Source organism: Zeugodacus cucurbitae, chromosome 2 (assembly GCF_028554725.1).
Source record: "Zeugodacus cucurbitae isolate PBARC_wt_2022May chromosome 2, idZeuCucr1.2, whole genome shotgun sequence".
NCBI lineage: Eukaryota > Metazoa > Arthropoda > Insecta > Diptera > Tephritidae > Zeugodacus > Zeugodacus cucurbitae.
Window position 1 is genome coordinate 14,833,688 of NC_071667.1, and position 26,553 is coordinate 14,860,240.

Sequence of the window (26,553 nt, forward strand, 5' to 3'; positions counted from 1 at the left end):
TTCACTAACGCCGAAATTTTCAAGTTTTTCTTCCTTAACTTCAAATCCGCTAGAGAGTGAGATTAATGGAGTTAGTCACCAAACCATTCTAAACCATCTGCAGAAGGCTGGATACACAAAAAAGTTTGATGTTTGGGTGCCGCATGATTTGACGCAAAAAAACCTTCTGGACCGAATCAACGCCTACGATATGCTGCTGAAACGGAACGAACTCGACCCATTTTTAAAGCGGATGGTGACTGGCGACGAAAAATGGATCATATACGATAATATCAAGCGAAAACGGTCGTGGTCGAAGGCCGGTGAATCGTCCCAAACAGTGACCAAGCCGGGATTGACGGCCAAGAAGGTTTTGCTGTGTGTTTGGTGGGATTGGAAGGGAATCAACCACTATGAGCTGGTCCCACATTAATTCTACCATCTACTGCGAACAACTGGACCGCTTGAAGCAGGCGATCGACCAGAAGCGTCCAAAATTGGCCAACAGGAAGGGTGCCAGACCACACATTTCGTTGATGACTCGTCAGCAGCTACGGGAGCTCGGATGGGAGGTTTTATCGCATCCACCATATAGCCCCGACATAGCGTCAAGTAATTACCACCTGTTCCTGTCCATGGCGAACGCCCTTGGTGGTGTAAAGTTGAACAACAGAGGCTTGTGAAAAGTGGCTGTCCGAGTTCTTCGCAAATAAGGAGGGGAGCTCCTACGAGGGGGTATTATGAAGTTGCCGTCTAGATGGAAACATATTATCGAAGGCAACGGCGCATATTTGAACTAAATCCGACATTATATATTATACCATGAAAGAAACTTAAGAGTCAAGTCGTGACATTGAATCTAAAACTTCAAATGATTTCGATTAAAATTAGTTCCGTTTTCCTCTTCCAAAATTGCAGCTTTTCAAACCCAAATCGAGGTCAATATTGCATAAACGTTTAGGTATTTAATAAAATAACCATTAACGAAAAATATTTAATTATTTAAAAATAAAAATATATATTTTTTATATGTATATAAATGCAAGTATTCCATTCGAATGTACAAATATTCAACTCCATAAATTTATGGTCATGTTGTAAATGGCATTTTGAGCCAAAATGGAAAGACATGCTCGTAGGCATTCATACGAAATAGTGGGTCGCTTTTTGTCGAAAAAGGAAATTTAACAGTTATGCTATTTAAAAAATGTTCACACATAATTTAAGAAGCCTAAAATAATAAAATGTTTTACTGTAGTCACGGCTTCAAATAGCTAACTAATTTAACCGGTAGCCTTTGAGGTAAGAAACTCTGAGCTGAAATTGTTGTTATAAAATGGTTATGCCTAATTCCTGATGTTAACTTTATCAGCACGAAAATTACTTAAATTTTCTTCAATGCTTTCTACAACTTTAGTTGTTTTTAACAGTTGTTTGTTTTGTATGTATGTATACTCACTCAATATAACTGCTATTGAACCAAATTTACACACTTTCCGAAAAAAAAAACTTTACGATACGATGTGGATTAATTAGCGTGATATTACCAATTACGCAAGCGTACCCCGAGACGACATTCAAAAGACTGCCGGCCACCCATTCGACACATTCCAGTTAAGCCAGTGGTCGCGATATACCCATATACACTTATACATACATACTTACACATCGTTGTTGATTGTACGAGTATACATCAACTAAATGTTTGCTAATTCTCTCACAGCCCACTTATACTACGCCGTGCAATAATAAGCCGAGCGTAGTATTTCAGCACAGCCGCATAATTGCACCTCTGGTGGTCTACAGGCGATGCGATGCTGGCTAAGCTCTTTAATTTTAGTGTTTGTTGTTTTTCCGCATATACAGCATCCTGGCGGCCGTGCAACAGTAGCCACATTCGACGCAAATTTAATTGCTGAATCGGCATTAAAATTACCCATTTAGTCGTGTTGCTGAGCTTAAACTAATTTGGTTTCGCAGATGATTGTAGTGTTGGGAAATGAAAACGAAATCGAAATTGATTTTCAACTTTTTGTGTATAAATTTCAAGTTCTAAAGGCTTATGCAATAGTTTTCTAATCTTCCGATTCCGAATGCAAGTTGTCTATTAAGACCACTATTTTCGTTTTATCATGCAATATAATATCAATCAGCTTATAACTTCAGCCCTCTAGATAAGAACAGCATCTTAGCTAAGTATCTACGTCTATCTATCTCGAACGTGAGAAAAGTTTCTACTTAACATATTTCAACCGAATTCCATCCTAGTACCTTAAGCTTCCATCAAACAATATAGCGATGACCTACGGAAAATCTCAATACAAACACGTAAGGAAGGGCTAAGTTCGGGTGTCAATTTGACTCACATATTCGGCATGGTATAAAGTCCATTTTTGGCACGGAGACATATTATTAGAAGAAAAATATTCCCTCTGAATTTCTTCAAAATATCGGTAAAAAATCCTAATTTAATCCCTAATCCCTAATCCCTAATTTTACAAAGTTCTGTACCGATATATTCACTAGTGCTTAGTTTATATATTATTTTATAGATTCAGATCGACTTCAAAGTTCTGGTATATAGGAAGTAGGCCCGATTTGGTATCATTTCATTTTCACTATATATCATTGGGAAGCTAGGAAGATATTATGAACAATATTTCATTGGAATGGGTCGAGTAGTTTCGGAGATATGTTTTTTGACCCATAAGTGAGCGAAACCACGCCCATTTAAAAATTTGTGTACCATTTTGAGTGCAGCTCTTCTGTACCATCTGTATAATGAAATGTAAATGTATAATGAAACATAACCTTTGTATGGGAGGTGGGCGTGATTATAATCCGATTTCCTCCATTTTTGGACTGTAAAAGGTAGTACCTAAAAGAAAGTTTCCCCGATATAACTTTAGTAGTTTACGAGATATGTACAAAAAACTTAGAAGGGAGCGCGGCCACGCCCATTTCCCCCCCCAAAAATACATCCACATATGCCCCTTCATAGTGCGATCCCTTATACCAAATTTTACTTCCATACTTTATATGTTGTCGGTTATTGCCATTTTGTGGGCGGGGCAGTGGTCCGATTACGCCCATCTTTGAACTTAACCTTCTTATCTTCGAACTTAACCTTCTTATTGTGGATGTTATTAATGTCTTTTCATCATGGGCATAAAAGCTACTGAACTATTTTTTACCAATGTTAATGGTGGATTTGAACAAACAGGGTTTCAGAAGAATCGCATAACTTAATTTCACTGTGAATAATATTTTGATTTTTAAATGAGCAGCGCCTGATTCAGCCTAGATGATTTAAAAAACCACTACCTCGAACTGGTATCTGTAGGAGAGTAATAAATACTAGTCAGTATTTTAAAACTTTATAAAAAATATGCATATATAATCCACTGGCTCAATATGATTAAGGTCTGAAGGTTAAGCCCAAAGTACTCATGAACCTTGGCAACAAAATATTGTACTTCCCTGTAAAGTACTTCTAAGTAATTGAGTAATTAACACATTTTCTCTCACAAATTTTTATAATTATCCAGCTTTGCAAGTAATTATCCAGCTTTAAAGTAAAATATTGCAATTAATATTTAATTACAATAATTATTAAAATTCCACTTATTGGCAACAAATCTTATTATACATAATGCCACAGAAATTTCCATTATTATTGATTGCTATTTTTATGTGATATGTAACATATTTACAGTTACATTATATGTTACTATATACCCCAGGAAAAGTTGAATGGCCGGGGCTGAAAGTAGGTGAATGGGGAATTTCGCCAACTGACAGGTTGACAGCGTAAAAGTTATTGAAATACGACATTTCATTGTTGGATAGAATTACGTTTATGAAATAATGTTGCAAGAGTGAATGCAACAACATTCTGTCATGGTTTGAAATTGCACACCTTTACATATATCTACATATATATGCACGTGTAAGCATATTTAATCACATTCGAGTAGTGTTGGAAGCAATAAACAAATATTTAATTATATCTGCCACAAACAGCAGACAATAACCTTTGTAGACGTGTAAGTCACATGTGGCATATGAAGGGTCATTAATAACGGGTGATTTTTTTGAGGTTAGGATTTTCATGCATTAGTATTTGACAGATCACGTGGGATTTCAGACATGGTGTCAAAGAGAAAGATGCTCAGTATGCTTTGACATTTCATCATGAATAGACTTACTAACGAGCAACGCTTGCAAATCATTGAATTTTATTACCAAAATCAGTGTTCGGTTCGAAATGTGTTTATCGACAAATTTTGTTCAGCGATGAGGCTCATTTCTGGTTGAATGGCTACGTAAATAAGCAAAATTGCCGCATTTGGGGTGAAGAGCAACCAGAAGCCGTTCAAGAACTGCCCATGCATCCCGAAAAATGCACTGTTTGGTGTGGTTTGTACGCTGGTGGAATCATTGGACCGTATTTTTTCAAAGATGCTGTTGGACGCAACGTTACGGTGAATGGCGATCGCTATCGTTCGATGCTAACAAACTTTTTGTTGCCAAAAATGGAAGAACTGAACTTGGTTGACATGTGGTTTCAACAAGATGGCGCTACATGCCACACAGCTCGCGATTCTATGGCCATTTTGAGGGAAAACTTCGGAGAACAATTCATCTCAAGAAATGGACCCGTAAGTTGGCCACCAAGATCATGCGATTTAACGCCTTTAGACTATTTTTTGTGGGGCTACGTCAAGTCTAAAGTCTACAGAAATAAGCCAGCAACTATTCCAGCTTTGGAAGACAACATTTCCGAAGAAATTCGGGCTATTCCGGCCGAAATGCTCGAAAAAGTTGCCCAAAATTGGACTTTCCGAATGGACCACCTAAGACGCAGCCGCGGTCAACATTTAAATGAAATTATCTTCAAAAAGTAAATGTCATGAACCAATCTAACGTTTCAAATAAAGAACCGATGAGATTTTGCAAATTTTATGCGTTTTTTTTTTTAAAAAAAGTTATCAAGCTCTTAAAAAATCACCCTTTATTTCAGGCTATTTGCTGGCAACTTAAGTATCTAGCTCACTGGCCAGTCGAAGCAATATTAACAGATACATACATATAAAAATAGTTATACAGGCACTTGCAGTAATTTTGAGTAAATTAAAGTCTAATTAGTCAAATTTCTTAAATTTAGCAGAGTTTACAACGCTTCATCAAGTGTGGATACGAAAATTATAAATAAGCGACGGATGGTGAACGAAGACAAATAAATATCTTCTATAGCAAATAGGCAGAGTTAAGTGGAAGAGCTTAAATCAATGAAATAATCAATTATTTAGAGTATTAGAAGACTTTTTTAGTGAAGTGAGATTTCAAAGAGAGAAACAATAAATTAAATAGATTTGAACAGAGTGTACGTGCTTCAAGGAAAGTAATCAGAAATATATGGCAAACTGAGTCATAATTTCTTCATATATATGTACGGGTGCATTGATAAACCACCTTGTGGGTGACGTTAGTAATATATTGCATTTGGTCACATTGGATATTTTGGCGACCCTGAATAAAGATATAAGAAAACTGTGATTATAGTTTTGTCCATATAACGGTTATTTGTAAGTCATAAAACTAAACGAGTTAGATATAGGAAAACGTCAGAAACACTAAATTGTACAGAAGAAATGAAAATTATGGAAATGGGCATGGCGTCGCCCACTTATGGGTCAAAAACCGTATCTCAACAACGATTCGGTACATAATACTTTCTAGATCATAAATGGAAAATGGGCGAAATCGGTTCACAACCACGCCTACTTCCTATATAACTCAATTTTGAATTCCATCTGATTTCTACACTTTATAATGTATACATAAGGAACCAATGAAGATATGGGAATAAAACTTTACACAAATACTGTATTTGAGGTCTGGCTTTACTCGTGGAAAATTTGTCGAAATCGGACTATAACTTTCAAGCCTTTTCGAACATGAAGAACACAGTACCTAAGGGTAATTTTTCACCGAAAAACTCGGTAAATCTCTCACATATTTTATTGTAATTTAGAGGAAATTTTTTTCTTCTTATAGTGTGTCTGTGCTCCAAAAATTATTATAGGGGCATATCTTCCCTTAGCCTTGATATAGTGTACCTTGACGGGGAAAATCAGTGAAAGTGAAAGTTTAGAAATTGCATCAGCCCTTATATACCATGATGATTTACGTTATTCTATTGGACCTTATGCCGAATATATGGGTCAAATTGTGTGTTACCTTAATAAAATTACATCAATAAATTGAGAGAGTATAAATTCTTCGGTTGTATCTTTCAGCCTTTTCTTACTTGTTTTTGTTTTCGAATATATTTTTATGAAAATAACTGTGTCGTGACTTCACGTTGTTTTCATATAATTTCTTGCGAGAAACAAATGAGCTTATCAATTTAATAATTTCGCACAAGCTTGTTAAAATAATTTTTTTTATTCGACAATATTCTACTTTTACACGCTTTGTTTGAGCGCTTAACAATCGCAATTGACACAAAACGCGATCACATTCGAGTATTTGTCGACAAAACACAAAAGCAACACACTTAAATAACCCCTTAAATAACAAAGTGTGACGATAATGGAGATGAAAGGAAAATGGAAAGTTTGATCAGCACGAAAAAATAATGCTGTCGTTGACAAAAAATAAAGAAAACTACAAATTTATGATTAGCAAATCGATAGCAGCAGGCGGAGGCGCCATGTAGTGGTGTGGGTAGAAAGCCTAAACTACTGACCGAGGAAAGAACGTGTTCGCGTACGTGTTTAAAAACAAGTAACAACACGAAAATTCCACTGAATTTCAAAAACATATATGCATCTATTCATAGGTATCTGCTCAGAGTCAAGCCAATAAGTTCTTTAGTCTCGTCATACAGATTGTGGCGGCCCACACACTTAAATGAATTCGTCCACACGTGCGGCATAAAATTCCATGACATTTTGCAGGCGTAGCGAAATTTCAAAATGTAGAAACAAAAATACTTAAAACGTGAGAATCGTAAATACAACAAGAACAACGAACGAAATCAACAAAATGAAACACAAAAACAAATATTGACTTTATTTAAATGAAGTCAATGGAAAGAAGCACACCGAGAGCAGTCAATGTCAGCCAATCAATAATGTGTGACAAAGAAAGGGGCGAGCGCAGCAAACTGGCGGTGTATTAAGAAATCACTGCGCACCAAGCCAAGCGTGTTGGCACTTTGCTGCTGAAAGTTACTTTATTAAGTATGTGGCTTTGATTTTTGATGAGTTGTTCACCGGCAATGTGTTGTAGAAATATATATTCCATGCCATTTAGGGCGTTGTAGAAATTTCAATAATAAACAAATGTAAAAAGGACTGAAATGGAGAGTATATACATATGTGTTTTGGGTGTATGAAAGTTTTCTTTTTTTTTCAATATTAAGTTATTCCTCCTTCATTTATTTCATACTTTTTTAATGCAAAATAAGGATCCAAAAAGATGACGGCTACGTTATAATCCAAATTCAATCAAATTAGGTCAATGATTCAAATAAGTAGATACAATAAATAGAGAAGCTTCCAGGATTCATCTAGAATTTAAATCGACAGTACGCTCTAGGCTAGTAAAGGAGTGTCTTAGATTCTTATTAATAGCTTCTAGCTACTTTGTAAGGCGGACAAGCTTGCAAGAGAGGGTAACCTAGCAACATTGACGTCGAAATGGTAACGGGTTGGTAGTCCATGGTCCAGTGCGCAAGAGGGTTGGACATGCAGGCTACGCATGAGCTCGCCAAACGCTGATCAACAACCAGCCTCGGTGGAGCGTAAAAGGTCCTTTGAACTGCTTTCTCTGGGCAAGGTCCATCTAAGCGCGATCGTTGGTGTGCTTACTGGACATTGTCCAATTGGTACCCGCGTTGAGATTTAAGCTCGCGGCAGATACAAGTTGCCAAAGGTGTATGTAGGAAGGCGAGGTGGAATAATCTAAGAATTTCTTTCTCCACTGTCCAGCTTTCGCCAGACTGAGGTTGAAACACCTCGGAAGGCCATTTTCGGCGATCCTAGCGAATTGGCTAGAATCAACATTAGCCGAAGAAATTCGTAACAGATTCCAAGTGTTTTGCTGAATCTTAGGGTCTTTGATACACCGGGAGTTAGATCTTCTGTATTTGCAGAGATCTGCCTACAAACCTATGTCATAAGCTGGACGATGTTAAGATAATTTCCTTATTTTTGTTTGGAAAGCTAAAACAGAGTCGAGGAATAATAACTCATTTCAATTGATATAATCTTTCATAAATTTTTAAAGTCGTTTAATTTGCTGCAATTCGCTGGGTTCACCGTTGGTATGCCCTGCCGAAGTGTTTAACCTCAATCTTTCGAATGCAGGGCATTGGAGGTTAAAGTGCCTAGATGATTCCATTTCGCATTCTTCCTGCTTTGTCTGTATAGACTCCAATTCAAAGAAGTTTCTCATTTCATATCTCATATCATATCATATAGTGCATTTAACTTTGTACTAAGTTGAGTGCAAAATTTCTACTTTTCTGCACACAGATTCTTAATAACACCAATAATTTTGAAATGTTCTACGAAAAGTGCAAAAGTGCATGCAAAAAAAGCTTTAGGGTCGAAACGAAAAACTGACCAATTATCCATATACGCAGCTTTGTTCTTTTACACAAACACACGTTTAAACAGACGAACATAATGCTTGAAAGCAAGAAAACGCAATTTGCAGCAAGTTCAACGACACTGGCCAGTGCAATTGATTAAGCAAAATATTGGGAGCTGTGTGGCAGAAGACAAGCAACAAAAAAATCAACAACTTCTACAAAGTCAACACAATTAAGCACTGAGAACGGGTTAAAAAGTAAGCAAAACAAAGCGAAATTGAATTGAATTGAATTGAATCTTTGTTGTAGTTGTTGTTGTTGTTGTTGCTGGTGTTTGCACGTTTGTAAGATGGACTGTTATGCCGTTACTTGAACGTTGTTTAAACTTTACTCTAACGTATAAAGTCTTGTGAGATAGTGTGTGTATGTGTGTGTGCAGTACACTCATACTTACATACGAAATGCGTCAGTTGCTCGTAAGGCATCTAACTAGATTGCAGTTGTAGGCAATATTAGCGCTTTTCTTTCTCTATTTATTATACAGCGACTGTAGGGAATGCTGCTGCTACTGCTGATGCCAGAGAGTAGCTCACAAATTCAATTACAACTGCAGCTGATGTGGCTTTGACTTTGCTTTCTTTGTTTTTAAAATTTTTTCTTTTTTGCGTCTCGTGACTTTACACTTTAACATACAATGTTCATATTTATTTCGTTACGCTTGTTATGTGCACTTTACAACTTTAATAGCCAGTGAACTTTTCGCACACTAATGAAAGAATGCAGCGCAAAGTAAATAAAGAACAACAAAAGGCAATAACACTGTTCAACAGTTGCGCCTGCACTGCTTTAAAATGTCCTTTGTTATTATTGTATTTTTTTCTTTTCTTAAATTACACAGAGAAGTTGTTTTCAATTCGTTTGTACAATAATAACGCACAGCTGCCGCTGAGGTGAAGGTCTAGCACTTGTGTGCCTTCCACTTTTTTCACTTCACTTAAATTTTTTTTTTTAATTTTTTATTGTTTCTTGAAAAATTTAACATTTAAAGGGCGGGCGAGCTAAGCCAGCGTACGAGCGCACTTATCTTGTTCACCACCGACGCGTTTCGCATACAAATCGAAACTGAGAGTAACTAACGTCAGCGACGAGCTGCTTGCCAACTTATTACCCCAACTTGGTTGGGGCATTTGCGTTTGTGCTGTTTTTGGCGCTCGCGTGCTCGTGCGGCGCTCACTCGTGTCGTGCCAGCGATTGCAGTAAACAACGACTACACCAGCAACACTTTACTGTCAGCAACAGAACGTCGTGCAACGGCGCATGAAAATTGAAGCGTTTATTTGTTGGTTACTGCCAGTTAAATGTTGGACTGTGCAAATATTACTGGTGGTTTGCCTGAGTGGCAACATGCAGCTGCTGTTGCTCACTATAGCTGTGATGCACAGCATTGTCGTCACAACGTCATATGGTAAAAATGGCATGTAAATACAAAAAAAAAAAAAATATCCGTAAGCACAGCAACTGAACGATAATTGGAGACACTTCACGGAGCTATAATATTTTTGGAAAAACTGAAGACCTGACCTGACCGGAGAAAGACTACATGCAGTATTTAGTAGTTCCTAGGTTCCTCCCTTCTGGAATCGCATTAGAGTACGAACACTAATCTGATATTGAAATATTATGAAGATATCGAGAGAGCTGCCATATAACTACATATTAGGTTGCCTTTTTGTCTTTTGAATTTCGCGGCTACGTATAAAGCGCTACATAACTCATATCTGGCAATACCAGCCGGCGGAAGACCTGTGACGACGAATACCGATCAAATCATGGAGAACATCGAGTTAGACCGGCAAGTGGCACCTCGTGACATCGCTCAGGAGATGGGAGTTAGTCACCAAACCATTTTAAACCATCTGCAGAAGGCTGGATACACGAAAAAGCTTGATGTTTGGTTGCCGCGTGATTTGACGCAAAAAACCTTCTGGACCGAATCAACGCCTGCAATAACTGCTAAAACGGAACAAACTCGACCAACCTTAGAAGCGGATGGTGACTTACGTCGAAAATATCTAGATCAATATCAAGAGAAAACGGTCGTGGTCGAAGGCCTGTAAATCGTTCCAAACAGTGGCCAAGCCGAGATTGACCGGTAGGAAGGTTTTGGTGTGTGTTTAGTGAGATTTAAAGGGAATCATTCACTATGAGCTACTCCCATATGGTCAGATGCATAATCATACCATCTACTGCGAACAATTGGACCGCTTCAAGCTGGCGATCGACCAGAAGACGGCCAGAATTGGTCAACAGGAAATGTGTAGTGTTCCACCAGGGCAACGCCAGATCACACACTTCGTTGATGACTCGTTAGAAGCTACGGGAGGTTTTTTCGAATCCACCATACATCCTGGACACATCATGTCCGAAACGAAACGGCGCATATTTGAACTAAATCCGATCACTGTAAAACTTTTTATAAAGCATTAAATAAAGAGCAAAAAAGCGGAAGGGAAAGACGAATATATTGTCGGGAGGATAGAGGGATTTTTAATAAACTTCAAATGAACCATGAAGACTGACAGGCTACAGAATTGCTCAAAATTATTGGATTTTTTGTCATAATTATTGCACGTTTATGTTAGACTGTTTCAATTTAACGTCTGCAGTTGTGCGCGAGTACCGACGATTTCAAATATAATTCCTATTTACACCGTTTCTAGCTTACTTTTTCCTTGAACGCTTCCAATTAGTTGGCGCTAGCTGTACATGCATTCTGTGTCATTGAATAAAATTTATAAGTTGATTGTCAGCATGACACTTCAGGCTTTAAGGATATTACAGCCCAGCAATGTACTACACTTTTTGTGTGGTGCAATGCTACGTTTAATCGAGCGTGATTCCACGCGTATAAATTTCGAGGTACACACTCACTCATATAAATATGTACATATGTATGTATTCGTGTGCTGGAGAATTTGCATTGTTGGCAAACAGAAATCCATATCTGATATGTGATTTACAACAGACAAGTGTGTTGAATTCAATTAGCTGCAGGTAATTACTTGGCAAAACACGACATTCGAGCGGCAGTGATGCCTGCTGATACCGCCATGCAGTGTAGTAATGCTGTCACAACAACCAAACAACTGGTAACACAATTAAAAATTTAATAATTGGACATGCCGAGACTGATTATATGGTTGCAAATTGAAATCAGGAGGGAGGAAAAACTTGTAGTTGTATTTTAATAAAAAATGGACTAGTTATTTTGAATATTTTCATGCACAAAAAAACGCCAGCTTATTTCCAGTGAATTAAAATGTCTCATAATTTTTTTTAATGTTAAAACCAATGATAAAAACAGTGCAATAAATATTAAAAAATCATTACACATAATGGATTTAAACAAATTGTATTTTAAACGCTATATGCAGACAATTATAGTTTTTAAGCGGCCAATTTGATATGATTATCATTGATAGCCTCGAAACAATCTTCTTTTGTTAATAATTTTTTTATTTATCAATATTTTCCAAACATCACATATTTCGGAACAATGTTTTTCGAAAATCGTCTATAAACGTCTTCTCACATTAATTGATGTCACTATCAAATTTAATAGTTTCAGCTTTCAATGGAATGTATCTCTGATTTGTATCTGGCTCTCAGTCATGACTCCAACAAAATGTATCGAATAGCTTCAACACTGAATCGAAAGAAATCTATAATTTTACCTACCTATATTTTGAATTCATGTTAGTTAGTTTCTACAGCGTTTCTAGCCAAAATAATCTTAGTTAAATATCAATATAACAATATACATTTTAATTTTTTCCTAAAATAATCCCCTATTTCATAATGGTAGACTTTGAACCCTGCGAACATTAGTCAAGTCCTTTAATAGTGGTATAAAATGCAAGACCTCCACCGAACTCGCTCACTATTTTACTGGGCAACTATGCGATGAGACTAAACATCTTGTTATAAACTACGCAGCGTCTATATGATCACCTGAATTCAGTAGGACGCAGCTGAGGAAACTTCGGTCAGAATACCACTTTCCGGACAGACACAGGTTGCGTCTTGATGTCTCCGGTTGGGCACCTACACAATGAGGCCCGTATGCTACCTGTGAAGGAGCATAACGAAATGCTCTTCTGACAGTTTCAGTCATCCCTGCAGTTACCTACTGGAAGCCGAGCCGTCAAGTGTACAATCCTGAAATACGTCCGTGACATACAGGACTATTACGACCGTACTTCGGATGCGACAGACTTTCGACAAGCACTGAACGCCATTCACAGACGTGCCATTAACACCTTAATCAACTCCCTCGCGGTGAATGACGTACTTGGAGATAAAACACCACCCATCGCAAACACGAAGCTAGTGTTGCCTCGCCCAACTTCGTTCTGGAATTGTTGGTTTGGATAAACGTTACTGTTTGGAAGATAAATCTTCGTTTCACTTCATATTGGACTGTTTTGCTTGTTTCATACTCAAATTCTATAGATTTATTATACTCTCGCAACCCGTTGCACAGAGTATTACAGAGAGTAGTACAAGAAATAAAAGAGTTAGATATGGGGTTATATATAAATAAATGATCAGGATGACGAGTGGAGTTGAAATCCGGATGTCTGTCCGTCTGTCCGTCCGTGCAAGCTGTAACTTGAGTAAAAATTGAGATATCTTAATGAAGCTTGGAACACATGTTCCTTGGGACCATGACAGGGTTGCTTTCGAAAATGAGCAAAATTGGTCAACTGCCACGACCACAAAATGGCGAAAACCAAAAACACATAAAGTGTCATAACTAAGCCATAAATAAAGTTATAACAGTAAAATTTGGAATAAAGGATCGCACTAGGAAGGGGCATATTTGGATGTAATTTTTTTGAGAAGTGGCACTAGTGAAGATATCGGTGCAGAACTTTGCACAAATACTATATTTATAGTGTGGCAGCCCCATTCTAAAAATCGCCGAAATCGGACCATATTTGTTTAAGGCCCCATATATCGAACACGAGGACCTCGGTGCTTCTAACCTAATATTAGAGTTTCCAACTTTCAATGGACTTTATACAATATATATAACGAATATGTGGGTCAAATTGTGTATTATATAATATAAATAAAGTTAAATAAATAAAATGCGGTTCGTTTACACCCGAACTTAGCTCTTCCTTACTTGTTATATTTCCAAATGTCACTAGCGTTCTTGAACGTCAGGTCTATATGCCTTTGTAAATGACCAACGTGGAAATCGCTGCATTATATAATATACAATTTATTCTACGAAATCAATCGGCTGGGATATACTTTTAAATACCAAAATCAATTGGAAAGTAAAACCCTAAAGCGTTGGATTCGAAAGGTTGCTTAACACAATATTACCTACTCAAAACTTATTTCTAGAATATTCTATATATATTGCTATATATAACTTTATTTTAATAGATAATGCCACAATGTTATTTTTAACTCTCGCCATTTCCCTTGTGTAAAGTGATCAAAGTGTGGCAATTAAATTTGCAACATTGAAGCTTGTTGGAGGTGCTCAGTGTCACAGTCGGATCATTTATCTCGCTTCTGACTGTTTATTGCACACGTTGTAGGTTGGGCCACATAGTTGCTACCATATATTTAATGTACATATATACACACATTGAAGTCGACGCACACTTTATAGCAGATAGTCAATGAAAATCCCTATAGGGTGATATGTTGTACAGATTATAATCTACAAATCTTTACAATAAACTTGAAACTTTCAAACCGTGCACATAAGCGAGCATTCGCGGTGCATCATGATGTCGAATAACAAGAGCAACAACTACAACATACAACGACGTTGATAGCGATTACATCGCAGCAAACGACAATGCTGCTGAGTGACTTTTACAAGCCATTTTAAGCCATAAAGCCACAGTAGAGCTTGGTGGCTGCCTGAGTCGCTTTTGCAGTCAGTCCACACGACTGCCATATAAAGTCAAACACAAATTTTAAACACAACCGCAGAGACGAAACCGCCAACCGCAATCTTTGATTTCGCAAACAGTTGCACGGTTAAATAGTAAACTTGCAACAACAACAAATGTGTGTTATGTACTAGTTTATATATAGCAGGAGTGTTTATATTCACATGTATGTGGTTAGTTGGCGCTTGTATTTACCTTTGGTTTACACACGATTTCCGCTGAGTTTGTGCCAATGCAGAGTATTTCAATAAACTGTAATAAAATAAATGAAGAGCAAACATCAAATCAAATAAATATATAAAAAGGAATATAGAACACCTTAACAAAAAATCGAAGAAAAGTCAACATCGCGGTCGAAAACTAAAAGCAGAAATTCTGTTAAGAATAAACAAGCTTTCAGTTAGAGAAAGCAATATTAGAATAAGTAAACTTCGAGTAACATCGAACTACATAGTGAGTATATAGGATATAGTTTTTAATATAAACACATTGACTATTTGGACTGAAAAGTTCAGCAACTTTGATCTGGACGTTAAATCGTTCCAATAATGTTTAATGTAATCGATGAATATAATTCCATGTGAATCTCAAAAAATTCTGGCTAAAAACTGTTTAGTTTTCGGGTCCTTACTACGATTGCCGAATGCTTTCAGGCGTGAAATTATTAATCCATGTTTTAATCAATGGTCACAAATCTCAGAAACTCGTTCTTGTTGCTTTTGTCTCAAACTTTAAGACTGGAATAACCTTAAGTATTTTAACTTAAGCATTCTACGACTAAGACCGATCTATCTGGCAGTTAGAAACATTCTATAATTCATAAATATATTACTACAGCCTTAATCTTATATCCAGCACCTCTGCAATCGTTTAAGTACAGTTTTATACTGTTACAACAATAACATAAAATTTCACAAAAATTCAAGAGATTTAATCATGGTGTACATTTCCTTGTAATATACATATGGTACTTTTTAGTATTTATAGCGACCAGTCGTTGAGGCCTAATAATTATAGATAATTATTTTACTCTTAATCCATACTAGTTATTTTCGTTAATTCTTCATGTAAATATCTTATGCCTTAAGGTTCTGTTGCCCTATAATTGGTGAATGTTGAATGCATGGGGGACTGATAACGGTTCGGTTAGTTCTACTGTGTTTGCTACGATTCGTACCGAATATCGTGTCCAGTTTATAAAAACTACTCACAGAAGAAGGTTGGGACCGGGACCGAGGAAAAAATTGTTGAACAGTTTACTAATATATTTCTTATGTTAAATAACATGTATGAGTGTATTTTAGACTGGCCCCACTTTCCGAAAAACACTTTCCAGCGCAGAATTACTCTTGCCAACAGGTGCTACTTTGGACAGAGTAAGCAATTGAAAAGTTTAGTTCTCTCTCGACGAATATCGACGAGAAAAATCATGCGCAAGATTTAGCCATAGCCTTTAAATTACTATTTTCCGAAACTTCATCGGTCGCCACGTGCACATATTATCCGTCTTCGTGGTAACCTGCACAAACCATATAAATATGTGGTAAGCAAGCAGATTTACTTGCAACAAAATTGGAACGAGCCCTTCAACGTAAGGTTAATACCCACGCCAAGTGGTGTTGCACTAAAGCGAATGTACGTAGAAGAACATAAGAGTTAGTTAACCGAGCGACCGGTTACACGGCCAGCCAGTCAAGCAGCCAACTAAACCGTTTTGTACTTTTGAAAGCAGTATATACACCTACAAATACATACTATTTATATACATAAACAAATGAAAACAAGAAGAAGAAGAAGAACGAAATGATGGCAATGTACAATAAAGTGGTCGGCAGTGTTGGTTACGTTCTAATACTTGGCTACGGAGATCTTTTTAGCAACGATTTCTTTGTTTTGCTTGCAATACTAAATCGTTCGTGTTCTTATTATTCCTACGCTGCAAGAATATGTGTACATTGATACTGATATATTGAGGGAGGTACAACGGCTCGTTAAGCTAAGCCCTGCTAAAGCATTGAAGCGCATTTGGTGTCCAGCAGCGAGCGATATTGTGCAACACACACTGCTGCCAGACGGACATTTAGTTATTTAGCAGTTCGATGAATTTAAGCCGGGATAAATAAGTGTGACTGAGACAAGATCCAAAGTGGGACGACGTAAGTGAAGAGTTTATGAAAAAAAGTAATAATAATAATCAAGTATAAAAGTAAAGCTGAGGAAGAAAAGCAAGTGAGTGAATACGCGCAAACAATTGCTTGGCGAATGTGTATTGAGGTGACTGGAAAGTGTGACTAAAACCGGGAAACAAACAAGTGCTTACAAACGACCGCACGACAATAATAACTGGGTAAGGCATACAGAGTAAGTAGAGGTTTGGTTTAGAGGCGGTTCGATATGCACTTAACCTGCAAATTTTGAGAAAATGCTATATATATTTTTTTTCAATAGATAGGTCATTAGATAGGCCGATGTGTTTAGGTGGATAGACTACACAGCGATGTTACAAATGCTTTAATCGCCTGAAACATATCTTGTCTGGAGGTCTGCAAATTAGGTGAAGTCCACTGTTTCGACTATCCCTTGAACACTAACGTGTATCAGTAGATCCATGTTTTGTGGACGGTCTCGAAAGGAGTCGTGAGTGAGCAAAAGAGGCGCCTAACGCCCGCCGAAAGCTTTCCCATGTTTCTAAAGCCAGAGCGACAAAGGTATATCGCAAGTTCAATCGATGATTTGGTAATAGGTGACCTTGGCCTTTTGTCACGTTGCCCTGTCGTCAACAGACAGACTTCCAATCTCTTTAAAACTCATTAAACCAATTTTTGACGGCTGTACTTATCGATCCAGCCTCGTACATACGAATATTATACATTCTTGTGCATCAAGTTGCCGCCGGCTCCATTGGCATATTTATGAATGCAAAAACAGTTGAGCGTCGTTGTGAAACGCTTAAATGGTTCACACACTGTACAGCCGCAGAAAGTGGACAAAATAAAATAGTGTAATGACAACAAAAGAAATGAAAGAGAAGAAAGTAAACAAAACAAAGCGCTAAGGCTAAAATTAACAAAACCCCAAATTCTTTTCTTCTTTGTATGTAGCGCTACTGCGCTGTGGTCTGTGTGGCATGCAAAGGCAGACAAAGGCTTAATGTTATGAAAATAATTCACGCTCTTTATGACTACAAAAACAAAGTGAGTGTTACAATGCAGAAACAAATGACTGAATAATTACAATCGTTTGTTATTTTTGTATGAAATGAATGTTAATGAATTTTTGAAGGCGGAGTGACGCGATGAAAATGAGACAATTGTCTGCGGGCAGCACAAAAGAGGGAGAAACTAGCAAAACTGCTTGAAAATAAAAATTAAATTAAAATATAATAGAGCGACAGAAAATACGTAATAATAATTAAAAATGGTAAGTGTTACAAATAAAGTAAGAAGAAGTTGCGATAGACAGGAATTGCTGCTTTAGTCATTTGTAGCAAAGATAATAATTACTTGCCAAATTAAGTGGAAATTGCCAAAATGAGAATTAAATATTTATATAGGCTGTTTTTTTGAGGTACAGACTTCAAACTGAGGTAGATTAATTAAAAAGTACATTTCGGCTAGATTCAGCTCATTTCACTCTCTTTCTATCGATCCAACTTTGCACCACTTTTCCAGGATGGCCCGGCTATCTATCTGAACAAAATCTTCGAAATGTTGATTGCCAACCGATTGATCTCAACTGGTTTATGAGCATAGACCATCGACATTAGACTAACAGAGTCCCAAAACCTAAATAGTTAACTGACATCAGTTCCAATAAAATGAACTATTGAAATCGAGTATTGCTCACCAACCAGAACAGATAGTGTATATGTATATCTGAATGATGATTCTGAAATCGGGAGGTCTTCTGGGATGCTTTTACTCCCTTGACACGGAAAATATGTAAAAGCATACAAACTTATGATTTGAAAAAAAAAAAATACTAATTTACTCTGTTACCACTCAGACTTCTCTGTCATCAGCGATTGCACAGTAAATAGTGGATAACGCGAACAACAAAAACAGGCCCTAGTACATCTGCTAATTAGTTTCAATTTAACGTTTTGATAAAAATACTGACGTTAATTACTCTATTGGAGCTTGAGGTTAGCACAGATTCACTGACACACTCTTTATGATAGACTAGTGCTAATTGCACTCATAGATGACTCAATACACATGCAACAAAGTGAGGCAACGCCGACAAAATGGACTCAGTAAGAGCAAAACGAATATTAAACAAGTAAGGAAGGGCTAAATTCGGGTGTAACCGAACATTTTATACTCTCGCAATTTATTTAATTAACTTTATTTATATTACATATATAATACACAATTTGACCCACATATTCGTCATATATATTGTATAAAGTCCATTGAAGGTTGGAAACCCTAATATTAGGTTAGAAGCACCGAGGTCGTCGTGTTCGATATATGGGGCCTTAAAAACCTATGGTCCGATTTCGGTGATTTTTAGAATGGGGCTGCCACACTATAAACATAGTATTTGTGCAAAGTTCTGCACCGATATCTTCACTAGTGCTTACTTTATATATTGTAGTGTAAACGATTCAGATTGTCTTCAAAGTTCTGGTATATAGGCGTGGTTGTGAAGTGATTTGGCCTACTTTCACAACATATCATTGGAATGTAAGGAAACTATTACAAACCAAATTTCATTGGAATCGGTCGAGTAATTCCTGAGATATGGTTTTTGACCCATAAGTGGGCGACGCCACGCCCATTTTCCATTTTGGAAAAAAATCTGAGTGCAGTTTCCATCTGCCATTTGTTATGTGAAATTTAGTGTTTCAGACGTTTTTCGTTAGTGAGTTAACCCACTTTTAATAATTTTCAACCTAACCTTTGTATGGGAGGTGGGCGTGGTTATTATCCGATTTCTTTAATTTTTGGACTGTGTTAAGAAGTGGCTAAAAAAACGACTGCAGACAGTTTGGTTTATATAGCTCTATTGGTTTCCGAGATATGTACAAAAAACCTATTTGGGGGCGGGTCCACGACCAACTCTTCACCCTGATCACTTTGGTTTATATAACCCTATATCTATCTCGTTTAGTTTTGGGTGTTACAAACAACCGTTATGTGAACAAAACTCTAATACTCTCTAGCAACTTTGTTGTTAGCAACTTTGTTGCGAGAGTATAAAAACAACTAATCAAAGTCAAAATTGCAACACAAAATAAGAGGATATGTCCAGTTGAGTGGTTAGGAATACTTTTTTAAAGCAGGAATTTCTGTACACACACATGTATATGTGTATGTACATACATATGTACGTAGTCTAATCAATTTTCGGCGGCTCATTCGACTTTGATACTTGTGCCAAGATGTACTCGGGCACGTCATATGTGACACAGACGTGCCACGAGATGTCAATTGAATGCTGCACAATCATATAATGTCGAAATGACACAAACGTTTCCATGTAAATAGTATCATGAAAGAAAGAGCGCAAGGGAAACACATTAACTACTTTGCAATTTGAGTAAAAAATGCGTGCAATAAGCAGATTGTGTGTTGACTTGACAACTTGTGGTTCATTGACTCCATTAAAAGAATGCTATTAAAAGAATACGTTACAAACAGTAATGCTGAAAAAGGATATTTTTTCAAGGAAAAACTGTGTAACAACAAAGCTATTTAATTAAATTAGCTCCAAGGTTGATGTTGTTGCAGTGTTGTAACAAAGTCGCAGTGTAATAGAGGCAAGAAGTAAACATTGAAAAGCATTGCTGCAAAAGAATTTTTGATCGGTCATAGATACATTGTAGTTGCTGATTTCAGTCAGCGTGAAGTCAGACTCTGGAGGACCTTTAACTAAGTTTAAATACTCAATTATATGAAAATTAGTATGGGTTTTCCTAAAAATTAGGATTTTTACGTTTAATTTGAAAATTTAATTCAATGTCAAGCGGTCAAATTTGTTCAATGATGATAAATGTGTTTCATCATAAGGGGTTTGGATTCCTAGACTAGTTCTACTTTATTAGCAATTTCATGGGAAAAGTATAGGTATTGGTTTTCTGATGGGTCTAAGTTCAAAATAACGTTGAATATCGGATTCCTCACAATTACACAGCCACACAAAAAAATTGTGTCATGACCTGGGGGTCTTGCTATGTGTGCCTTATGTTTCCGTGGTCCATTTACCCCCAGACAGCGGACAGCTTTTTTGAGTTCGATAACAGTAGTTATAGAGAAGTTCAGTGCTTTTGTTCGATCACAGTAGGTATAGGAGTTTAGTAATTCTAATTCGATCACTGTAGCAATAGTACTTCAGTAATAATAATAATATGGCAACCCTTTCAAAAATATTTTCAAGCGTTAATATTCTCAAAAATATTTATTTTGATACTCATTTAACTCATAAATTTTATTGAATTGATATTTTCAAACAGGTGGCAACACTTATAATAAAAAAAATATATGCTACCCTAAACTATGCAACAATTAACACTTTGTCTCAGTTTGTTGTCTACTACAACTAAAGCAAAATTCTAGAGAAAGCTTTGTTGTATTTAAGTTTCAAAAATGCACAATAATAAGCACACCCACGAAATATTTGAAAATGTAAACATTCTAAAATTATAAAGCGAAGAACGTTAGTCAATAGTGGATTAAAAGTTTTTTTTATGTTTACCTATGAGCTTGAAGTAGCTTTGCTTGCAAACTAGCTATCCGTCATTGTGTTAGCACAATCAATTAACAAACAGATAAATGCGCAAACATAACCGTTAAACCGTAGCAGCTGCTGACTTCTCAAACAATAAATAAAAGCCAATTTGATACATATGTATATGGATGTATTGTATATACAGTCAGATCAAAAAATATTCATATTTTCTATGGAATAATAGACTTTTTACACCTCTATAATGTTGTGACAAAGACTTTTTACACCTCTATAAGGTGTGACAAATATTTAGATATATTGGTAGTACTTGATCCTCAATACTCATAGCTATTTTCAGAAAATTAACTACAGACTGTGAAAAAACATTAAGTCTGCTTTAGAACCTGAAAAAACGAGTTTTTTAGCAATTTTTTTTTGAAAGGGAAGGAAATGATTGCTGTAAACGGAATTTTAAGACGAAAGTGTACTATATTTAAGGCATAAAAAACAATTAGGCAATTCACAAGCTTTGTTGTATGTCTTATGTCATATTTTAATATTCTTAAAAATATGACACTTGTGAGCACCCTTAACTGTTGTATGTCATATTTTGTCATATTTCTACACTTAATCAGCGATTTTTGCTGAGGCCAAAACCAGATATATGTCCGTATTTTCCAGATATATACAATGTGCGGTATAAATCGGTTGAGAAGTACTGCAGTACTAGGCATATGCCGCAAAAAGTAGTAAGAGTGGGTAGGGGCACTTGCTGCCGAATTTTTTCGGTTTTTTGCGGCATATGCCTAGTACTGCAGTAACCGGTTACTTTTTGAAACCAGTTTTTTTTGGGACACACTCGTGGCAGTGTGGGCGGTCGGTGGGTGGGGCTTTGGGGCGTTTTGGGGCAAAACTTCGACGAGTGGGTTGTCGGTTTCCTGAGAAGAACCGGTTTTTTGGGTCGGTCAGTGGTCGGTTTAGCTCGTGCCCTTCTGTCCGAACACTTCTCAACCGATTTATACCGCACATTGCATATATCTGGAAAATACGGACATATATCTGGTTTTGGCCATATATAGAATAACGAACTCAAGAAACATACCACGCAGTGTTGTATGAGTCATATTTTAATTTTGCATGTGAAACAACATGGGGGATGGGGTCATATGTAGAAGTTCACGCAAGTGAGGAAAGTTTCTGATTGCCATTCACTTGGGAGTGGCCAGGAACGATTCTTTTGCATATGACTCAAGCAGCTCACGACTTCCGGTTTTAGACCAAGTATCCCCTGGGTAGCTAACAGACATCCGTTTGGAGGCGAGCTAAAGTGAGAAGGCGAAGCCCGCTTGTGCGGTTGTGCGTAGGGCTTGGGACCCACCACATAAAAACGAATAACCAGTGAATAAGAAACACAGGCCTCGGATGAGAAACCCCCCTTTTGATGACGACCACGGCAAACGTATAAAGGACTATGATTTGAGGGCATGCACCTGGAATGTCCGGACTCTTAATTGGGAAGGTGCCTCTGCCCAGCTGGTTGATGTCCTCATACAACTAAAGGCTGACATCACCGCCGTCCAAGAAGTGCGATGGACGGGACAAGGACGGAAGAAGGTGGGTCCTTGTGACATCTACTACAGCGGCCATATAAAGGAGCGCAAATTCGGTGTTGGATTTGTGGTGGGAGAGAGACTACGTCGCCGAGTCCTGGCATTCACCCCGGTGGATGAACGTCTTGCCACAATCCGCATCAAAGCGAGGTTCTTCAACATATCGCTGATTTGCGCCCACGCCCCAACGGAAGAGAAGGACGATGCGACCAAAGATGCTTTCTATGAGCGCCTAGAACGCATCTATGAGCGCTGCCCCCGCCACGATGTCAAAATCGTGCTTGGCGATTTTAACGCCAGGGTGGGTAAAGAAGGTGTCTTTGGCACAACAGTCGGAAAATTCAGCCTCCATGACGAAACATCGCCAAACGGCCTGAGGCTGATCGACTTCGCTGGGGCCCGAAATATGGTTGTCTGTAGTACCAGATTCCAGCATAAAAAAATTCATCAAGCAACGTGGCTGTCCCCTGATCGAAACACGCGCAATCAAATCGATCACGTTGTGATAGACGGAAGACATGTCTCCAGTGTTTTAGACGTGCGTACGCTCCGAGGACCAAACATTGACTCGGACCATTATCTAGTAGCAGCAAAGATACGCACTCGCCTCTGTGCAGCAAAGAACGCCCGTCAACAAACACAAGGAAGGTTCGACGTCGAAAAGCTGCAATCACAACCGACAGCCGAACGATTTTCTACTCGACTTGCACTCCTGCTCTCGGAGAGCACTCATCAGCATCTCGATATAAGGGAGCTGTGGAACGGCATCTCAAACTCATTGCATACCGCTGCAGCCGAAACAATTGGTCTCCGGCAACGCCAAAAAACCAGTTGGTACGATGAGAATTGTCGTTCCGCAGTGGAGAGAAAACAGACTGCCTACCTCGCAACGTTGCGATCGACCACAACACGTTCGGGGTGGGATAGATATCGAGAACTGAAGAGGGAAGCGAGACGCATTTGCAGACGTAAAAAGAAAGAGGCCGAAATGCGTGAGTATGAAAAGCTTGAAAAGCTGGCCGACATGGGTAATGCTCGAAAATTTTATGAAAAGATGAGGCGATTAACAGAAGGTTTCAAGACCGGAGCATTATCATGTAGGGACCGAGAAGGTAATCTGGTAACGGATGTCCAGAGCACACTGGGATTATGGAGGGAACACTTCTCCGACCTGCTCAATGGCAGTGAAAGTACAACACCAGGAGATGGCGAACCCGATTCCCCAATCGATGACGATGGAATAGATGTTCCATTACCCGACCATGAAGAAATTCGAATAGCAATTACCCGCTTGAAGAACAACAAAGCGGCGGGGGCCGATGGATTACCGGCCGAGCTATTCAAATACGGCGGCGAAGAACTGATAAGGTGCATGCATCAGCTTCGTTGTAGAATATGGTCGGAAGAAAGCATGCCTGACGATTGGAATCTTAGTGTGCTCTGCCCAATCCATAAGAAGGGAGACCCCACAATCTGCGCCAACTACCGTGGTATAAGTCTCCTCAATATCGCATATAAGGTTTTGTCGAGCGTATTGTGTGAAAGACTAAAGCCCACCGTCAACGAACTGATTGGACCTTATCAGTGTGGCTTTAGACCTGGAAAATCTACAATGGACCAGATATTCACCATGCGCCAAATCTTGGAAAAGACCCGAGAGAGAAGAATCGATACCCACCATCTTTTTATCGATTTTAAAGCTGCCTTCGATAGCACGAAAAGGAGCTGCCTTTATGCCGCGATGTCTGAATTTGGTATCCCTGCAAAACTAATACGGCTATGTAAGCTGACGTTGAGCAACACCAAAAGCTCCGTCAGGATCGGGAAGGACCTCTCCGAGCCGTTCGATACCAAACGAGGCTTCAGACAGGGTGACTCACTATCGTGCGACTTCTTCAATCTATTGCTGGAAAAAATAATACGAGCTGCAGAACTAAATAGAGAGGGTACAATCTTCTACAAGAGTGTACAGCTCCTGGCGTATGCCGATGATATTGATATCATCGGAAGCAACAACCGCGCCGTTTGTTCTGCGTTTTCCAGACTAGATAAAGAAGCGAAGCGTATGGGTCTGGTGGTGAATGAGGACAAGACGAAATATCTCCTGTCATCAAACAAACAGTCAGCGCACTCGCGTCTTGGCTCCCACGTCACTGTTGACAGTCATAACTTTGAAGTTGTAGATAATTTCGTTTATCTGGGAACCAGCATTAACAACACCAACAATGTCAGCCTTGAAATCCAACGCAGAATCACTCTTGCCAACAGGTGCTACTTTGGACTGAGTAGGCAATTGAAAAGTAAAGTCCTCTCTCGACGAACCAAAATCAAACTCTATAAGTCGCTCATTATTCCCATCCTGATGTATGGCGCTGAAGCGTGGACGATGACAACATCCGATGAGACGACTCTTGGGGTTTTCGAGAGAAAGGTTTTGCGCAAGATTTATGGTCCTCTAAACATTGGCAACGGCGAATACCGCAGACGATGGAACGATGAGCTGTACGATTTATACGACGACATTGACATAGTTCAGCGAATAAAAAGACAGCGGCTACGCTGGCTAGGTCATGTTGTACGGATGGAAGAAAACACTCCAGCTCTGAAAGTATTCGATGCAGTACCCGCTGGAGGAAGCCGCGGAAGAGGACGACCTCCACTCCGGTGGAAAGACCAAGTGCAAAGTGACCTGGCTTCACTTGGTGTTTCCAGTTGGCGCCAAAAAGCAAAAAGGAGGAATGAGTGGCGCGCTCTGGTGGATTCGGCTATAATCGCTTAAAGCGGTTCCTACGCCAAATATATATATATATATATATGTGAAACAACAACAGTGTTGGTGTGACAGTCATAAAAAAATATGACAATATGACGATATGACACAATATGACACCTTGTGAATACCCTAAATATTTATTATTAAAAAATATTGAAATTTATTCAAAGTTGTAAGTATTTTTCTGGAGCGCCTGGAGTCTGCACTTGTAAATCGGTGCCGGTGATGGAGGTCGTGCGGTGCATCTGAAACAGTCGAACCAATTTTTTTTTTTAATCATTATAAGTTTCTTTTCTTTATGAACTAAAAAAATACCAAAGAAGTTATAAAATTCCTAATTTTTTCGAAGTTTGAAAAAAAAATTCACTTTTTTAAGAAAAAATTGACTTTAAGTTGCAAAACAAGTAGTTTAAATAATACTTGTGTCCAACTTTTTTAGTTCAAATAGAAGATAATTTAATACTGAAGCTAGATCATTTTGGTTTTTTTCGATCGGACATATATTCTTTTTGCTATCGCCGGCACAGTTTTCTAACACTTGTGAAAATGAAAACTCGAGAAAACGCGCTTTAAAGTTGAACATCCTAAAAACGAAAAAAAGGCTGTCGTCACGCGTTCATTACTATAATACTAGGAAACTTTAATTTCAGAAATTATTATGCTTTTATTTGGGAGGTCAAAAAATTCTTGAAGTTTTTACTGTCACAGAGAATTTTGTTTAAAAGCTCAGATATCTCAACAAAACGATCACATTTAAAAACTGATTAAATTAATTTATATGTGTATGTGACTGCCGCCAGCATCAGCTTCAAGGTTATGAACGTTTCACACGTGTTATTGAATTAGTGATGAATTGAATTTGATTATGTGGGTGATAAATGAATGAAGACTGTTGAAGGTGAGAGAAGTGGATCAATTAAACTTGTGCAAATT

The 26,553-nt window shown here is 38.0% G+C and overlaps 1 protein-coding gene across 4 annotated transcripts in view; it reads right to left on the reverse strand.

Moving 5' to 3' along the window:
• Positions 1–26,553, reverse strand: part of Man2a1_1 (alpha-mannosidase 2) — a 52,428-nt gene that overhangs the window by 14,603 nt on the left and 11,272 nt on the right. Inside the window, exon 3 of one of the 4 annotated variants that reach the window (XM_029044454.2) lies at positions 14,761–14,817. The exons of 1 other annotated variant lie outside the window; for it this stretch is intronic. The gene's annotated coding sequence lies outside the window, so the exon portion shown is untranslated. Of the gene's footprint in view, positions 1–1,438; positions 1,842–9,038; positions 9,515–14,760; positions 14,818–26,553 lie in introns of those variants that run through there. 2 more of the 4 variants (XM_011194352.3, XM_054226227.1) reach the window with 2 other exon arrangements.